The 12,383-nt window shown below is 39.3% G+C and overlaps 9 non-coding genes across 9 annotated transcripts; all 9 read left to right on the plus strand.

Annotated features, from left to right (window-relative positions):
* The first annotated feature begins 695 nt into the window (after nucleotides 1-695).
* LOC140031192 (5S ribosomal RNA) lies at nucleotides 696-814 on the plus strand. Its single transcript, XR_011835113.1, has one exon. It is a non-coding gene; the product is annotated as a 5S ribosomal RNA (ribosomal RNA).
* Nucleotides 815-3,123: 2,309 nt separating this feature from the next.
* LOC140029889 (5S ribosomal RNA) lies at nucleotides 3,124-3,242 on the plus strand. The gene has a single exon (XR_011833804.1). It is a non-coding gene; the product is annotated as a 5S ribosomal RNA (ribosomal RNA).
* Nucleotides 3,243-4,364: 1,122 nt separating this feature from the next.
* LOC140029269 (5S ribosomal RNA) lies at nucleotides 4,365-4,483 on the plus strand. The gene has a single exon (XR_011833173.1). It is a non-coding gene; the product is annotated as a 5S ribosomal RNA (ribosomal RNA).
* Nucleotides 4,484-5,618: 1,135 nt separating this feature from the next.
* On the plus strand, nucleotides 5,619-5,737 carry LOC140030803 (5S ribosomal RNA). The gene has a single exon (XR_011834722.1). It is a non-coding gene; the product is annotated as a 5S ribosomal RNA (ribosomal RNA).
* Nucleotides 5,738-6,859: 1,122 nt separating this feature from the next.
* Nucleotides 6,860-6,978, plus strand: LOC140030805 (5S ribosomal RNA). The gene has a single exon (XR_011834724.1). It is a non-coding gene; the product is annotated as a 5S ribosomal RNA (ribosomal RNA).
* A 1,125-nt stretch (nucleotides 6,979-8,103) lies between these two features.
* LOC140030011 (5S ribosomal RNA) lies at nucleotides 8,104-8,222 on the plus strand. The gene has a single exon (XR_011833925.1). It is a non-coding gene; the product is annotated as a 5S ribosomal RNA (ribosomal RNA).
* A 1,135-nt stretch (nucleotides 8,223-9,357) lies between these two features.
* LOC140029270 (5S ribosomal RNA) lies at nucleotides 9,358-9,476 on the plus strand. Its single transcript, XR_011833174.1, has one exon. It is a non-coding gene; the product is annotated as a 5S ribosomal RNA (ribosomal RNA).
* A 1,135-nt stretch (nucleotides 9,477-10,611) lies between these two features.
* LOC140032500 (5S ribosomal RNA) lies at nucleotides 10,612-10,730 on the plus strand. Its single transcript, XR_011836426.1, has one exon. It is a non-coding gene; the product is annotated as a 5S ribosomal RNA (ribosomal RNA).
* Nucleotides 10,731-11,852: 1,122 nt separating this feature from the next.
* Nucleotides 11,853-11,971, plus strand: LOC140029271 (5S ribosomal RNA). Its single transcript, XR_011833175.1, has one exon. It is a non-coding gene; the product is annotated as a 5S ribosomal RNA (ribosomal RNA).
* The last annotated feature ends 412 nt before the right edge of the window (nucleotides 11,972-12,383 follow it).

Raw genomic sequence — 12,383 nt, forward strand, 5'->3', positions numbered from 1 at the left:
AAGTTATTCTTTTTTTCAAAGGCATTAATTACTTAATCCTAAACGAATTTATTTAATTTGTGTGAAGTTGAAATTATTATACTTGGACAAATAATATATTGTATTATTTTTCACTTTTGTATTGTTTTAATTTATTTTATATTTTGCTTGGGATAAAACACTTTTACGGTGTTTAATTTATTTTAGATTTGATTTGGAATCATTTATTTAAATTTTTATTACTTGATTATGTAATTAGTTTTGTGAGAAATTGATTTTATTAGAAATTACAGTGATAAATTAATAAATTAAAATTAAGTTTCGGGTCATTTCGGGTCGACCCGCCGCCCCGTAAACCAGAAATTTTCGGGTTCGGGTCAGCATACCTGACCCGTCACGGGTTGGCGGGTCGGTGTTCGGGTCAACAGATTTTCTGACGGGTCTGTTGACCCGAACCCGACCCGCCAACCTGATTTGGACCCGAATTGCCACCCCTAACTGCAAGCGTGAAGGATTGATTTCATGATAATTTAGAGTTGCGGGATGAGGGAAAAAAACAGGGTGCAAATCAATAACAAAAAAAAATATAAAGTAAATAAATAAAAGGATAAGAGGAAAATGCTTGAATTGACGCTTAAAATGAATTTCGGTCTAGAAAAGCCACACTGCTTCGCAGGACGGGGTAGTTTAAAAGAATAAAGCGAAAGGAACATGGCGGGTGCGATCATACCAGCACTAATGCACCGGATCCAATCAGAACTCCGAAGTTAAGCGTGCTTGGGCGAGAGTAGTACTAGGATGGGTGACCCCCTGGGAAGTCCTCGTGTTGCACCCCTTTCTTTTTTGTTTCGAAATCCAAATTTCCTATTCGTTCTTTATCCTGTAGTAATTTAGCTCCGTCGGAACGATTGCTTAATATTTTGCTTCTTGTCGAAGCGTGAAGGAGGATCTGAAGGCGCGAGACAAATCAGGAACGGTACGGCTCGATCAAAGCCCGGATCGTCGCTCAAATTTGTCGGCGCAAATGTATCACCGCAACTAGGGGTGGCAATTTTCGACACGACCTGAAAACACGACACGAACCTAACACGAAATTAATGGGTTTGGGTTGAGGTTTCGGGAATTCGGGTCAGAATCGGGTTGGACCCGATGAACCCGAAAAGAAAACCGGTCGATTTCGGGTCAACCCGTGGTGACCTGATATGACCCGATATGACCCGTTTACGAATTAAAAATAATTTAATAAACATAAAAATAATTTTATCTAACTAAACTAAGTTATTCTTTTTTTCAAAGGCATTAATTACTTAATCCTAAACGAATTTATTTAATTTGTGTGAAGTTGAAATTATTATACTTGGACAAATAATATATTATATTATTTTTCACTTTTGTATTGTTTTAATTTATTTTATATTTTGCTTGGGATAAAACACTTTTACGGTGTTTAATTTATTTTAGATTTGATTTGGAATCATTTATTTAAATTTTTATTACTTGATTATGTAATTAGTTTTGTGAGAAATTGATTTTATTAGAAATTACAGTGATAAATTAATAAATTAAAATTAAGTTTCGGGTCATTTCGGGTCGACCCGCCGCCCCGTAAACCTGAAATTTTCGGGTTCGGGTCAGCATACCTGACCCGTCACGGGTTGGCGGGTCGGGGTTCGGGTCAACAGATTTTCTGGCGGGTCTGTTGACCCGAACCCGACCCGCCAACCTGATTTGGACCCGAATTGCCACCCCTAACTGCAAGCGTGAAGGATTGATTTCATGATAATTTAGAGTTGCGGGATGAGGGAAAAAAACAGGGTGCAAATCAATAACAAAAAAAAATATAAAGTAAATAAATAAAAGGATAAGAGGAAAATGCTTGAATTGACGCTTAAAATGAATTTCGGTCTAGAAAAGCCACACTGCTTCGCAGGACGGGGTAGTTTAAAAGAATAAAGCGAAAGGAACATGGCGGGTGCGATCATACCAGCACTAATGCACTGGGAAGTCCTCGTGTTGCACCCCTCTCTTTTTTGTTTCGAAATCCAAATTTCCTATTCGTTCTTTATCCTGTAGTAATTTAGCTCCGTCGGAACGATTGCTTAATATTTTGCTTCTTGTCGAAGCGTGAAGGAGGATCTGAAGGCGCGAGACAAATCAGGAACGGTACGGCTCGATCAAAACCCGGATCGTCGCTCAAATTTGTCGGCGCAAATGTATCACCGCAACTAGGGGTGGCAATTTTCGACACGACACGAACCTAACACGAAATTAATGGGTTTGGGTTGAGGTTTCGGGAATTCGGGTCAGAATCGGGTTGGACCCGATGAACCCGAAAAGAAAACCGGTCGATTTCGGGTCAACCCGTGGTGACCTGATATGACCCGATATGACCCGTTTACGAATTAAAAATAATTTAATAAACATAAAAATAATTTTATCTAACTAAACTAAGTTATTCTTTTTTTCAAAGGCATTAATTACTTAATCCTAAACGAATTTATTTAATTTGTGTGAAGTTGAAATTATTATACTTGGACAAATAATATATTATATTATTTTTCACTTTTGTATTGTTTTAATTTATTTTATATTTTGCTTGGGATAAAACACTTTTACGGTGTTTAATTTATTTTAGATTTGATTTGGAATCATTTATTTAAATTTTTATTACTTGATTATGTAATTAGTTTTGTGAGAAATTGATTTTATTAGAAATTACAGTGATAAATTAATAAATTAAAATTAAGTTTCGGGTCATTTCGGGTCGACCCGCCGCCCCGTAAACCTGAAATTTTCGGGTTCGGGTCAGCATACCTGACCCGTCACGGGTTGGCGGGTCGGGGTTCGGGTCAACAGATTTTCTGGCGGGTCTGTTGACCCGAACCCGACCCGCCAACCTGATTTGGACCCGAATTGCCACCCCTAACTGCAAGCGTGAAGGATTGATTTCATGATAATTTAGAGTTGCGGGATGAGGGAAAAAAACAGGGTGCAAATCAATAACAAAAAAAAATATAAAGTAAATAAATAAAAGGATAAGAGGAAAATGCTTGAATTGACGCTTAAAATGAATTTCGGTCTAGAAAAGCCACACTGCTTCGCAGGACGGGGTAGTTTAAAAGAATAAAGCGAAAGGAACATGGCGGGTGCGATCATACCAGCACTAATGCACCGGATCCCATTAGAACTCCGAAGTTAAGCGTGCTTGGGCGAGAGTAGTACTAGGATGGGTGACCCCCTGGGAAGTCCTCGTGTTGCACCCCTCTCTTTTTTGTTTCGAAATCCAAATTTCCTATTCGTTCTTTATCCTGTAGTAATTTAGCTCCGTCGGAACGATTGCTTAATATTTTGCTTCTTGTCGAAGCGTGAAGGAGGATCTGAAGGCGCGAGACAAATCAGGAACGGTACGGCTCGATCAAAGCCCGGATCGTCGCTCAAATTTGTCGGCGCAAATGTATCACCGCAACTAGGGGTGGCAATTTTCGACACGACACGAACCTAACACGAAATTAATGGGTTTGGGTTGAGGTTTCGGGAATTCGGGTCAGAATCGGGTTGGACCCGATGAACCCGAAAAGAAAACCGGTCGATTTCGGGTCAACCCGTGGTGACCTGATATGACCCGATATGACCCGTTTACGAATTAAAAATAATTTAATAAACATAAAAATAATTTTATCTAACTAAACTAAGTTATTCTTTTTTTCAAAGGCATTAATTACTTAATCCTAAACGAATTTATTTAATTTGTGTGAAGTTGAAATTATTATACTTGGACAAATAATATATTATATTATTTTTCACTTTTGTATTGTTTTAATTTATTTTATATTTTGCTTGGGATAAAACACTTTTACGGTGTTTAATTTATTTTAGATTTGATTTGGAATCATTTATTTAAATTTTTATTACTTGATTATGTAATTAGTTTTGTGAGAAATTGATTTTATTAGAAATTACAGTGATAAATTAATAAATTAAAATTAAGTTTCGGGTCATTTCGGGTCGACCCGCCGCCCCGTAAACCTGAAATTTTCGGGTTCGGGTCAGCATACCTGACCCGTCACGGGTTGGCGGGTCGGGGTTCGGGTCAACAGATTTTCTGGCGGGTCTGTTGACCCGAACCCGACCCGCCAACCTGATTTGGACCCGAATTGCCACCCCTAACTGCAAGCGTGAAGGATTGATTTCATGATAATTTAGAGTTGCGGGATGAGGGAAAAAAACAGGGTGCAAATCAATAACAAAAAAAAATATAAAGTAAATAAATAAAAGGATAAGAGGAAAATGCTTGAATTGACGCTTAAAATGAATTTCGGTCTAGAAAAGCCACACTGCTTCGCAGGACGGGGTAGTTTAAAAGAATAAAGCGAAAGGAACATGGCGGGTGCGATCATACCAGCACTAATGCACCGGATCCCATCAGAACTCCGAAGTTAAGCGTGCTTGGGCGAGAGTAGTACTAGGATGGGTGACCCCCTGGGAAGTCCTCGTGTTGCACCCCTCTCTTTTTTGTTTCGAAATCCAAATTTCCTATTCGTTCTTTATCCTGTAGTAATTTAGCTCCGTCGGAACGATTGCTTAATATTTTGCTTCTTGTCGAAGCGTGAAGGAGGATCTGAAGGCGCGAGACAAATCAGGAACGGTACGGCTCGATCAAAGCCCGGATCGTCGCTCAAATTTGTCGGCGCAAATGTATCACCGCAACTAGGGGTGGCAATTTTCGACACGACCTGAAAACACGACACGAACCTAACACGAAATTAATGGGTTTGGGTTGAGGTTTCGGGAATTCGGGTCAGAATCGGGTTGGACCCGATGAACCCGAAAAGAAAACCGGTCGATTTCGGGTCAACCCGTGGTGACCTGATATGACCCGATATGACCCGTTTACGAATTAAAAATAATTTAATAAACATAAAAATAATTTTATCTAACTAAACTAAGTTATTCTTTTTTTCAAAGGCATTAATTACTTAATCCTAAACGAATTTATTTAATTTGTGTGAAGTTGAAATTATTATACTTGGACAAATAATATATTATATTATTTTTCACTTTTGTATTGTTTTAATTTATTTTATATTTTGCTTGGGATAAAACACTTTTACGGTGTTTAATTTATTTTAGATTTGATTTGGAATCATTTATTTAAATTTTTATTACTTGATTATGTAATTAGTTTTGTGAGAAATTGATTTTATTAGAAATTACAGTGATAAATTAATAAATTAAAATTAAGTTTCGGGTCATTTCGGGTCGACCCGCCGCCCCGTAAACCTGAAATTTTCGGGTTCGGGTCAGCATACCTGACCCGTCACGGGTTGGCGGGTCGGGGTTCGGGTCAACAGATTTTCTGGCGGGTCTGTTGACCCGAACCCGACCCGCCAACCTGATTTGGACCCGAATTGCCACCCCTAACTGCAAGCGTGAAGGATTGATTTCATGATAATTTAGAGTTGCGGGATGAGGGAAAAAAACAGGGTGCAAATCAATAACAAAAAAAAATATAAAGTAAATAAATAAAAGGATAAGAGGAAAATGCTTGAATTGACGCTTAAAATGAATTTCGGTCTAGAAAAGCCACACTGCTTCGCAGGACGGGGTAGTTTAAAAGAATAAAGCGAAAGGAACATGGCGGGTGCGATCATACCAGCACTAATGCACCGGATCCCATCAGAACTTCGAAGTTAAGCGTGCTTGGGCGAGAGTAGTACTAGGATGGGTGACCCCCTGGGAAGTCCTCGTGTTGCACCCCTCTCTTTTTTGTTTCGAAATCCAAATTTCCTATTCGTTCTTTATCCTGTAGTAATTTAGCTCCGTCGGAACGATTGCTTAATATTTTGCTTCTTGTCGAAGCGTGAAGGAGGATCTGAAGGCGCGAGACAAATCAGGAACGGTACGGCTCGATCAAAGCCCGGATCGTCGCTCAAATTTGTCGGCGCAAATGTATCACCGCAACTAGGGGTGGCAATTTTCGACACGACACGAACCTAACACGAAATTAATGGGTTTGGGTTGAGGTTTCGGGAATTCGGGTCAGAATCGGGTTGGACCCGATGAACCCGAAAAGAAAACCGGTCGATTTCGGGTCAACCCGTGGTGACCTGATATGACCCGATATGACCCGTTTACGAATTAAAAATAATTTAATAAACATAAAAATATTTTTATCTAACTAAACTAAGTTATTCTTTTTTTCAAAGGCATTAATTACTTAATCCTAAACGAATTTATTTAATTTGTGTGAAGTTGAAATTATTATACTTGGACAAATAATATATTATATTATTTTTCACTTTTGTATTGTTTTAATTTATTTTATATTTTGCTTGGGATAAAACACTTTTACGGTGTTTAATTTATTTTAGATTTGATTTGGAATCATTTATTTAAATTTTTATTACTTGATTATGTAATTAGTTTTGTGAGAAATTGATTTTATTAGAAATTACAGTGATAAATTAATAAATTAAAATTAAGTTTCGGGTCATTTCGGGTCGACCCGCCTCCCCGTAAACCTGAAATTTTCGGGTTCGGGTCAGCATACCTGACCCGTCACGGGTTGGCGGGTCGGGGTTCGGGTCAACAGATTTTCTGGCGGGTCTGTTGACCCGAACCCGACCCGCCAACCTGATTTGGACCCGAATTGCCACCCCTAACTGCAAGCGTGAAGGATTGATTTCATGATAATTTAGAGTTGCGGGATGAGGGAAAAAAACAGGGTGCAAATCAATAACAAAAAAAAATATAAAGTAAATAAATAAAAGGATAAGAGGAAAATGCTTGAATTGACGCTTAAAATGAATTTCGGTCTAGAAAAGCCACACTGCTTCGCAGGACGGGGTAGTTTAAAAGAATAAAGCGAAAGGAACATGGCGGGTGCGATCATACCAGCACTAATGCACCGGATCCCATCAGAACTTCGAAGTTAAGCGTGCTTGGGCGAGAGTAGTACTAGGATGGGTGACCCCCTGGGAAGTCCTCGTGTTGCACCCCTCTCTTTTTTGTTTCGAAATCCAAATTTCCTATTCGTTCTTTATCCTGTAGTAATTTAGCTCCGTCGGAACGATTGCTTAATATTTTGCTTCTTGTCGAAGCGTGAAGGAGGATCTGAAGGCGCGAGACAAATCAGGAACGGTACGGCTCGATCAAAGCCCGGATCGTCGCTCAAATTTGTCGGCGCAAATGTATCACCGCAACTAGGGGTGGCAATTTTCGACACGACCTGAAAACACGACACGAACCTAACACGAAATTAATGGGTTTGGGTTGAGGTTTCGGGAATTCGGGTCAGAATCGGGTTGGACCCGATGAACCCGAAAAGAAAACCGGTCGATTTCGGGTCAACCCGTGGTGACCCGATATGACCCGTTTACGAATTAAAAATAATTTAATAAACATAAAAATAATTTTATCTAACTAAACTAAGTTATTCTTTTTTTCAAAGGCATTAATTACTTAATCCTAAACGAATTTATTTAATTTGTGTGAAGTTGAAATTATTATACTTGGACAAATAATATATTATATTATTTTTCACTTTTGTATTGTTTTAATTTATTTTATATTTTGCTTGGGATAAAACACTTTTACGGTGTTTAATTTATTTTAGATTTGATTTGGAATCATTTATTTAAATTTTTATTACTTGATTATGTAATTAGTTTTGTGAGAAATTGATTTTATTAGAAATTACAGTGATAAATTAATAAATTAAAATTAAGTTTCGGGTCATTTCGGGTCGACCCGCCGCCCCGTAAACCTGAAATTTTCGGGTTCGGGTCAGCATACCTGACCCGTCACGGGTTGGCGGGTCGGGGTTCGGGTCAACAGATTTTCTGGCGGGTCTGTTGACCCGAACCCGACCCGCCAACCTGATTTGGACCCGAATTGCCACCCCTAACTGCAAGCGTGAAGGATTGATTTCATGATAATTTAGAGTTGCGGGATGAGGGAAAAAAACAGGGTGCAAATCAATAACAAAAAAAAATATAAAGTAAATAAATAAAAGGATAAGAGGAAAATGCTTGAATTGACGCTTAAAATGAATTTCGGTCTAGAAAAGCCACACTGCTTCGCAGGACGGGGTAGTTTAAAAGAATAAAACGAAAGGAACATGGCGGGTGCGATCATACCAGCACTAATGCACCGGATCCCATCAGAACTCCGAAGTTAAGCGTGCTTGGGCGAGAGTAGTACTAGGATGGGTGACCCCCTGGGAAGTCCTCGTGTTGCATCCCTCTCTTTTTTGTTTCGAAATCCAAATTTCCTATTCGTTCTTTATCCTGTAGTAATTTAGCTCCGTCGGAACGATTGCTTAATATTTTGCTTCTTGTCGAAGCGTGAAGGAGGATCTGAAGGCGCGAGACAAATCAGGAACGGTACGGCTCGATCAAAGCCCGGATCGTCGCTCAAATTTGTCGGCGCAAATGTATCACCGCAACTAGGGGTGGCAATTTTCGACACGACCTGAAAACACGACACGAACCTAACACGAAATTAATGGGTTTGGGTTGAGGTTTCGGGAATTCGGGTCAGAATCGGGTTGGACCCGATGAACCCGAAAAGAAAACCGGTCGATTTCGGGTCAACCCGTGGTGACCTGATATGACCCGATATGACCCGTTTACGAATTAAAAATAATTTAATAAACATAAAAATAATTTTATCTAACTAAACTAAGTTATTCTTTTTTTCAAAGGCATTAATTACTTAATCCTAAACGAATTTATTTAATTTGTGTGAAGTTGAAATTATTATACTTGGACAAATAATATATTATATTATTTTTCACTTTTGTATTGTTTTAATTTATTTTATATTTTGCTTGGGACAAAACACTTTTACGGTGTTTAATTTATTTTAGATTTGATTTGGAATCATTTATTTAAATTTTTATTACTTGATTATGTAATTAGTTTTGTGAGAAATTGATTTTATTAGAAATTACAGTGATAAATTAATAAATTAAAATTAAGTTTCGGGTCATTTCGGGTCGACCCGCCGCCCCGTAAACCAGAAATTTTCGGGTTCGGGTCAGCATACCTGACCCGTCACGGGTTGGCGGGTCGGGGTTCGGGTCAACAGATTTTCTGGCGGGTCTGTTGACCCGAACCCGACCCGCCAACCTGATTTGGACCCGAATTGCCACCCCTAACTGCAAGCGTGAAGGATTGATTTCATGATAATTTAGAGTTGCGGGATGAGGGAAAAAAACAGGGTGCAAATCAATAACAAAAAAAAATATAAAGTAAATAAATAAAAGGATAAGAGGAAAATGCTTGAATTGACGCTTAAAATGAATTTCGGTCTAGAAAAGCCACACTGATTCGCAGGACGGGGTAGTTTAAAAGAATAAAGCGAAAGGAACATGGCGGGTGCGATCATACCAGCACTAATGCACCGGATCCCATCAGAACTCCGAAGTTAAGCGTGCTTGGGCGAGAGTAGTACTAGGATGGGTGACCCCCTGGGAAGTCCTCGTGTTGCACCCCTCTCTTTTTTGTTTCGAAATCCAAATTTCCTATTCGTTCTTTATCCTGTAGTAATTTAGCTCCGTCGGAACGATTGCTTAATATTTTGCTTCTTGTCGAAGCGTGAAGGAGGATCTGAAGGCGCGAGACAAATCAGGAACGGTACGGCTCGATCAAAGCCCGGATCGTCGCTCAAATTTGTCGGCGCAAATGTATCACCGCAACTAGGGGTGGCAATTTTCGACACGACCTGAAAACACGACACGAACCTAACACGAAATTAATGGGTTTGGGTTGAGGTTTCGGGAATTCGGGTCAGAATCGGGTTGGACCCGATGAACCCGAAAAGAAAACCGGTCGATTTCGGGTCAACCCGTGGTGACCTGATATGACCCGATATGACCCGTTTACGAATTAAAAATAATTTAATAAACATAAAAATAATTTTATCTAACTAAACTAAGTTATTCTTTTTTTCAAAGGCATTAATTACTTAATCCTAAACGAATTTATTTAATTTGTGTGAAGTTGAAATTATTATACTTGGACAAATAATATATTATATTATTTTTCACTTTTGTATTGTTTTAATTTATTTTATATTTTGCTTGGGATAAAACACTTTTACGGTGTTTAATTTATTTTAGATTTGATTTGGAATCATTTATTTAAATTTTTATTACTTGATTATGTAATTAGTTTTGTGAGAAATTGATTTTATTAGAAATTACAGTGATAAATTAATAAATTAAAATTAAGTTTCGGGTCATTTCGGGTCGACCCGCCGCCCCGTAAACCTGAAATTTTCGGGTTCGGGTCAGCATACCTGACCCGTCACGGGTTGGCGGGTCGGGGTTCGGGTCAACAGATTTTCTGGCGGGTCTGTTGACCCGAACCCGACCCGCCAACCTGATTTGGACCCGAATTGCCACCCCTAACTGCAAGCGTGAAGGATTGATTTCATGATAATTTAGAGTTGCGGGATGAGGGAAAAAAACAGGGTGCAAATCAATAACAAAAAAAAATATAAAGTAAATAAATAAAAGGATAAGAGGAAAATGCTTGAATTGACGCTTAAAATGAATTTCGGTCTAGAAAAGCCACACTGCTTCGCAGGACGGGGTAGTTTAAAAGAATAAAGCGAAAGGAACATGGCGGGTGCGATCATACCAGCACTAATGCACCGGATCCCATCAGAACTCCGAAGTTAAGCGTGCTTGGGCGAGAGTAGTACTAGGATGGGTGACCCCCTGGGAAGTTCTCGTGTTGCACCCCTCTCTTTTTTGTTTCGAAATCCAAATTTCCTATTCGTTCTTTATCCTGTAGTAATTTAGCTCCGTCGGAACGATTGCTTAATATTTTGCTTCTTGTCGAAGCGTGAAGGAGGATCTGAAGGCGCGAGACAAATCAGGAACGGTACGGCTCGATCAAAGCCCGGATCGTCGCTCAAATTTGTCGGCGCAAATGTATCACCGCAACTAGGGGTGGCAATTTTCGACACGACACGAACCTAACACGAAATTAATGGGTTTGGGTTGAGGTTTCGGGAATTCGGGTCAGAATCGGGTTGGACCCGATGAACCCGAAAAGAAAACCGGTCGATTTCGGGTCAACCCGTGGTGACCTGATATGACCCGATATGACCCGTTTACGAATTAAAAATAATTTAATAAACATAAAAATAATTTTATCTAACTAAACTAAGTTATTCTTTTTTTCAAAGGCATTAATTACTTAATCCTAAACGAATTTATTTAATTTGTGTGAAGTTGAAATTATTATACTTGGACAAATAATATATTATATTATTTTTCACTTTTGTATTGTTTTAATTTATTTTATATTTTGCTTGGGATAAAACACTTTTACGGTGTTTAATTTATTTTAGATTTGATTTGGAATCATTTATTTAAATTTTTATTACTTGATTATGTAATTAGTTTTGTGAGAAATTGATTTTATTAGAAATTACAGTGATAAATTAATAAATTAAAATTAAGTTTCGGGTCATTTCGGGTCGACCCGCCGCCCCGTAAACCTGAAATTTTCGGGTTCGGGTCAGCATACCTGACCCGTCACGGGTTGGCGGGTCGGGGTTCGGGTCAACAGATTTTCTGGCGGGTCTGTTGACCCGAACCCGACCCGCCAACCTGATTTGGACCCGAATTGCCACCCCTAACTGCAAGCGTGAAGGATTGATTTCATGATAATTTAGAGTTGCGGGATGAGGGAAAAAAACAGGGTGCAAATCAATAACAAAAAAAAATATAAAGTAAATAAATAAAAGGATAAGAGGAAAATGCTTGAATTGACGCTTAAAATGAATTTCGGTCTAGAAAAGCCACACTGCTTCGCAGGACGGGGTAGTTTAAAAGAATAAAGCGAAAGGAACATGGCGGGTGCGATCATACCAGCACTAATGCACCGGATCCCATCAGAACTCCGAAGTTAAGCGTGCTTGGGCGAGAGTAGTACTAGGATGGGTGACCCCCTGGGAAGTCCTCGTGTTGCACCCCTCTCTTTTTTGTTTCGAAATCCAAATTTCCTATTCGTTCTTTATCCTGTAGTAATTTAGCTCCGTCGGAACGATTGCTTAATATTTTGCTTCTTGTCGAAGCGTGAAGGAGGATCTGAAGGCGCGAGACAAATCAGGAACGGTACGGCTCGATCAAAGCCCGGATCGTCGCTCAAATTTGTCGGCGCAAATGTATCACCGCAACTAGGGGTGGCAATTTTCGACACGACCTGAAAACACGACACGAACCTAACACGAAATTAATGGGTTTGGGTTGAGGTTTCGGGAATTCGGGTCAGAATCGGGTTGGACCCGATGAACCCGAAAAGAAAACCGGTCGATTTCGGGTCAACCCGTGGTGACCTGATATGACCCGATATGACCCGTTTACGAATTAAAAATAATTTAATAAA

Source organism: Coffea arabica, chromosome 11e, assembly GCF_036785885.1.
Source record: "Coffea arabica cultivar ET-39 chromosome 11e, Coffea Arabica ET-39 HiFi, whole genome shotgun sequence".
Taxonomy (NCBI): Eukaryota; Viridiplantae; Streptophyta; class Magnoliopsida; order Gentianales; family Rubiaceae; genus Coffea; species Coffea arabica.